The 6,205-nt window shown below is 38.3% G+C and overlaps 1 long non-coding RNA gene across 1 annotated transcript; it reads left to right on the top strand.

Annotated features, from left to right (window-relative positions):
• The first annotated feature begins 1,829 nt into the window (after window positions 1-1,829).
• Window positions 1,830-5,338, top strand: LOC139069991 (uncharacterized). Its single transcript, XR_011520653.1, has 3 exons — window positions 1,830-3,001; window positions 3,075-3,167; window positions 3,324-5,338. It is a non-coding gene; the product is annotated as an uncharacterized lncRNA (long non-coding RNA).
• Window positions 5,339-6,205: the final 867 nt, after the last annotated feature.

The following is a 6,205-nucleotide window of genomic DNA, read 5'->3' as shown; positions in this document are numbered from 1 at the left end:
CACTGATTCCACGACAGATTCAGAACAATTTAACGTTTTATTACTATTATGTTTCCTTTAATTAATTTTCCTTTTTCTCTCTTATTTTTATTTATTTATTTGTTTGTTTGTTTATTTATTTGTGTATTATTTATTTATTTATTTATTTATTTATTTATTTATTTATTTACCATGCCATCCTGTGATGATAAACTTAGACTTTTTCCTTTAGCCAATTGTCATCCTACCTCTTGTGATACACTGGTTCCTATAAAACATCAGACATCTAAACACCTTTTTCCCTTTTACCCAACCAAACTAGGGAGACAGATTATTGTTATGTTCTCATTATCCAGCATGACTAACCATTATTGAGGCTCTTTTGTAATGTACCTGATGAATGTAAAGCGATTTTATGGGTGTTTCCGATTTTATGGGTGTTTCCAGCAGAGCTCATGACCATGCATTAATCCCTAAAAAAAAAGGATTATTTATCCCAGTTTAATTTCTTTTAATAATTTTCCCTACACTCTTTTTACTGTGATATTGTTTGATATTTATTTTTTATTTTTGCTTTCTTCTCGCCGACACATCCACATCTATTTTCCTCCAATTCCCATGCAGCACAAATATAGCTTTGTTTACCTTCAGTGACATCTAATTTAAGTCAAACCAAAATTTCAGTTTTGGCCAATTTCGGCTGTAGCCAAATCCAAATGTTCTCGCAACGTCACTCCCGCAAAAGGCCAATTAAAAATGTTATGTTGAAGATTTCACAAGATGAAAAATGTGAACATAATTTTTATCGAATGAGAGGTACAATTATTCAATATTTTGTAAAATTATTTTCTACATTAGAACTTACAGCTCATAGAAAAATATAGGATCAGGTTTGGCTAGATCTGTTGGGAAACTCAAAGGAGCTGAAACAACACTGTTGTTCTCCTGTCCGCTGCAGCTGAGTACCCTAAGACCTGTAGAAATAAGAAAAGTCATCCAGTCAACTAAGAAACCTGATGAATACCGAGAAATTGTTGTGCACTGAGTTTTTTACTTTACCCCAATTTCATTTAAATTTTGTTAATCATATAAGCTATGATAAAAAGCTAGGATAGGCTATAGAGCAACTTGACACTTGCGGTTTTCCAAATCTTAAATCATACTTACAATAAAGATTATATTGACATCCAATGGTGAGTTGGACCAGGTTACTAATCCTATTTTTTTAAGGCTAACTTTCTCAGTTAACTATGTTCTGCAGTAGTTTAGTAAATTTTTCACAGTTCTGACATTTCACCAAATCAACTGATTGTTGCCAAAAAGCCTTTCCATTACCTAACTGCAGCAAACACACTTCCACTGGGTGGACCCTATGGGGAAACTGTCTCTTTGAGCATCTGTTTGTAAGTTCAGTATGACCCCAGTCATTGATTAAAGTTCACATGTTGGCACATGTGCTCCTCCCCTTTGTCTCCATCCCATCTTGCAGCCGGGCAAACAAGCGCCTGTCCCACAGTGTTCATCTCGTAGTGCTGCCCCATTTCGGTGTTATAATTCAGCTTATGGTGGGGACTTTCTGCGCCATTTGTGTAGAGCCAGATCCAGGAGACTTTCATTTGCAGCTGGTTTCCGTCTGTGACGGGCCAACCCAGTAAAATTCCTGCCGCTACAGTGCACAGCAAACGTCTTCCTTAAATATGTTGATTGGGTTGAAATGACAGAACTTTCTCTTGTACAAATCAACGATGGCTTCTAATTATCCAGAGTTATCTCTGAAGTTATGCTGCTATAGGCTTAGGCTGCTGGAGGACATACTGACCACTTTTAAACATTCTCTCTCTCCTGATAATAACTTTTTGTTTTCATTGACTTTTGATGTGCTAATACTAGTTTATCCGTTTAATTATAGATCCACTAGAATAAATACAATAAAGTTTATCTTTTACCAAATACAATATTTACTAAGACATCACAATATAACTATAGACACATTACTTGTGTGTGTGTGTGTGTGTGTGTGTGTGTGTGTGTGTGTGTGTGTGTGTGTGTGTGTGTGTGTGTGTGTGTGTGTGTGTGTGTGTCTGCTCTGTCTTCTCGATCCCCAGTGAGTCGTGGAGGATGGCTGCTTATACTGAGCCAGGATTCTCTGGAGGTTTCTTCCTGTTAAAAGGGAGTTTTCCTCTCCACTGTCGCTGCATGCTTGCTTAGTATGAGGATTGCTGTATAGTCACTGACTTGATGTAATTTGCTGGGTTCATTATATGGGAAACATTATTTCTGATTGACTTAATGAACTGTGAATTGGAATGTTTATTTTGTGAAGTGCCTTGAGACGACTCTTGTCGTAATTTGGCACTATATAAATAAACTTGAATTGAATTGAATTAATAATTAGTCGATTTTACTGACTCAAAGGTAAATCTAGACTACTTTCTATACACAATTGTCCTTAAAATCTGTTCCAAACAGGTTTTAATCATTAGGCACAGTCTAACTCAAAATGCAAGATCCCTCCTTTCATTTTTTATTTATCTATCTTATTTTGGGAAAATAACTACCAGTTTTTAATTCAAAACAGCCTGGTACAGGCTCTAGCCAGGTTACAGGAAATAATAGTTTATCTCTTTCTCATTATTCAGCGTCTCAAAATCCAGCCACTAATGTTAATGATTCTTAAAGTTCAAGCAAGACAATTATTGGATTTTATTTCTATAGCAAGATTTACAGGAATAGTTTTACAACACCTATGCAAAATAATTATAAGTGGGTGTAACTAAACAATCTGGCACAAATATTTTATTTTCCTGACTGATTATTTGTTAATTTTATGGTTTTCATAAAGACGATCCTGAGAACTTCAGAGCTGCTGTTCTGCAGCACCCTGTGCTATTTTTAGACTACAGGAGTCTTGTGTGTAAAAGTGGGCGGAGTCAGGCCCTCAGGTTGAACCTTCAGCCTCATTCCGCTCTCGACCGTCCAGGAGAAAAGACCCTCACACGGAGGCCATCCATGGACTAAGAAGGTATGCCCAAAACACCAGAAGTTATCTTTTCTAAAGTCACAAATTGCTTAAAACTGCATGTTGTACTTCACAGAAAAGCAAGCCAGCCTTGGTCTCACCATGTGTGTGTATGCAGGCAGGAGAAAAGAGAGAGTGACAGACTCCATTTACAGAAAAGCAAACATAGGTAAATGATAGAGAGTCCAAAGTCCAGTTTCAGCCCTCACGGCTCAGAAGCAGATAAAATACCTCCTTTGTATGACCAACACCATGCAACTTTTATATTTTAAACGATTTTCTTGTCATCGCGCTAACTATAAATTCTTTTTCTATTGTTTTTCAGTCGGGGAAAGCCTGGGCCACACCATGTTTTTCCCATCAGCTGTCTCTATTAAACACTGCGTCATTCAACAGAATATCCAGTCACAGCAGCATTCACTTCACATGCAAAAAAAACACTCACATTCACAACGGCACAAACAACATTTTTTCTGTTTGTCACAGTCTTTCAAACAAAAGTAAGTCATCCCGTCACTTATTTATTCTCTTTATATATATATAAATGTCTGTTTACCTTATTTTTCTTAGTATCTTATTTCCAGCTGTACTATTATCATTATGTTTTCTCCTAATTTAAATTTAACTGACCCAAATTGGCACTTACTTTTCCTACTTCACACCAAATCGGAAGGAGCTCCATTAACAGCTTTTATTCGTGTATTTGGTTTTTTTTTAAGCACAAAATTTGTATAACACTGCACTGGTTATTTTCAGAATTTAATGCTTACTATGCTTTTAAGCAGGTCCTATGCAACCACTACAGCAAGCCAAATTGCATTTTTTTTTGAGAGCGCTCAGAAACAGTTTATATATTTATTTTCTACAGATCTGTTTCGACTTTACTGTTTAGCAGCTGTCCGACTTTCAATAAATGTATATCTATATATTTCTATATATTTCTAAAATAAAGCTGTCATTTACAACTTTCCTTGTATTTCTTGTTTTTTTTTTTTTCCTTTTAATCTCCAGACTACTTCACCCCCCAAATCTGGGTCACTCACATGCTGCCCTGCACACAAATGATTCTTACGCTTGTATATAAATCTATATATTTATTACTTTAAAAACCTTTTATTTATTAACTTTTGGTATTCTTTTCAGACTGATCAGAACAGGATTGCAGAGTTTGAATTTTGCATAACTTCAAACATTAAAATTTAGCACTGCAGTGAAGTTTACATATCTGAGTTGCAACTTTTAAACCTCTTATTTATCTTATTTATTTATTTTTCTGGTACCGCATCAGGCCTTCACACTCACACGTCAACTACAGAACTACAGAACTACAGAATCCCGAGCTCCCGGAAACTGTTTCTACAGCAATTTTGCTGCAAACTACAACGTACAGGCCGTCCCGAGCTCACGGACCCTGTTTTTTACATGCTTTGCCAAAAAACTCTTATTAAATTTACCAATCCCCAGGGATAGCCGAACTACAGCAAAGCTTATCTCTCACAACTTCAGCGCTTTTTCTTCAAGATCCCCGTCTCTGCTCAAACCGAGTCAGCAGACTGGATTAAAGAGTGTCGACCTCTCAGAACCATCAGCTGTTAAAATTCTATTCCAATTTGCTGTCCCACCTTTTAATTTGACACTTAAAATTTGTCCGTCATCAAAATGACACAGCTGACTTCACACGTGTGAATATTTTTCACCACTGCCAGACATGAATCCATCTCCAACTGATATTTATAGTATTATCAGAACAGGAGGACAGCCCCGCCCGACCCCTGCCCAGTGACAGAGGCCACAAAAATGAACAAAAACATGCTCACCTGGGCCCTTCGGACCTCATCTACTGGGCAGGAGCCAAGGGCCGCTGTTGGAACTCCCCTCTGTTCACCCATCTGCGGTGCCAATATGTGGGGTTTCTCTGTTATTCTTAAAGAAGCAGTCAGAGACGGGCAGCTCAGTCAGGCAGCGCGGGTCTCTTTATTCATTCATCTCACATCTCAGGACAGCCAACTACAAAAGACCAAAAGACCTAGACCACATGTGGAGTCCTAAATTTATGCTTTTTGTCCCTGGGCTACTGCCACAGTCCCTTGACAAATGTGGAGAGAGGATGGGGTGATATTTACACTTCCAAATGTTCGACGCACCCTCCAGCCCAGAGGTCGACCAGCCCTGTTATCCCGACATTATCCGAGGGCTCAAGGTCCACTGGAGCTGGTTTACACAAGCTGGACATGTTAAACCTCACGTACACAGAACACAGCTTTCTCAGCAAGCTTTTAACCTAAGGACTCATAATTCAACTCAATATATGTTGTAGATGACCTCTTGACCTTTTTGGCTACAACAAAACGTTACAGGAAGGTAGAATCTATTGAGTTGTAAGTGATCTGAACGTTTCATGATGATAGCACTTTCCTAAGGGGGTCAAACCATGTCCCTAAGGTCACCGGATCTGGTGTCAATTTAAAGAAGTAGTCCAGTTACACATTTGTGGGCTTATAACTTGGCTTCTGAATGTCCTAGAGAGATCAGGTTTGTTTTAGTGTACTCCAATCAACAGCCCCTACAACCACAAAAAGGAATGGAGTCATTAGCACTTATGGTTTGTAAATGGCACCCAGAATTATGTTGCACAAAGCACAATTTCACATCATTCTGGGTCCATTTATGTGAAAACAAGGTCCATTCAGGCTGAAACGTTACAGGAAGGTAGAATCTATTGAGTTGTAAGTAATCTGAACGTTTCATGATGATCACACATTCCTAAGGGGGTCAAACCATTTTCCGAAGGTCACCTGATCTGGTGTCAATTTAAAGAAGTAATCCAGTTACACATTTGTGGGCTTATAACTTGGCTTCTTAATGTCCTAGAGAGATCAGGTTTGTTTTAGTGTACTCCAATCAACAGCCCCTACAACCACAAAAAGGAATGGAGTCATTAGCACTTAAGGCTTGTAAATGGCACCCAGAATTATGTTGCACGAAGCACAATTTCACATCATTCTGGGTCCATTTGTGTGAAAACAAGGTCCAATCAGGCTGAAACGCTACAAGAAGGTAGAATCTATTTAGTTGTAAGTGATCTGAACGTTTCAAGATGATCGCACATTCCTATAGGGGTAAAACCATGTCCCAAAGGTCACCGGGCCTGGGGTCACTTTAAAGAAGTAGTCCAGTTACACCTTTGTGGGCTTATAACTTGGCTTC

This window comes from Nothobranchius furzeri, chromosome 5 (genome assembly GCF_043380555.1).
Source record: "Nothobranchius furzeri strain GRZ-AD chromosome 5, NfurGRZ-RIMD1, whole genome shotgun sequence".
NCBI classification, from domain to species: domain Eukaryota; kingdom Metazoa; phylum Chordata; class Actinopteri; order Cyprinodontiformes; family Nothobranchiidae; genus Nothobranchius; species Nothobranchius furzeri.
Note: the sequence above shows the minus strand (reverse complement) of the source record. Positions and strands in the feature narration are given on the sequence as shown.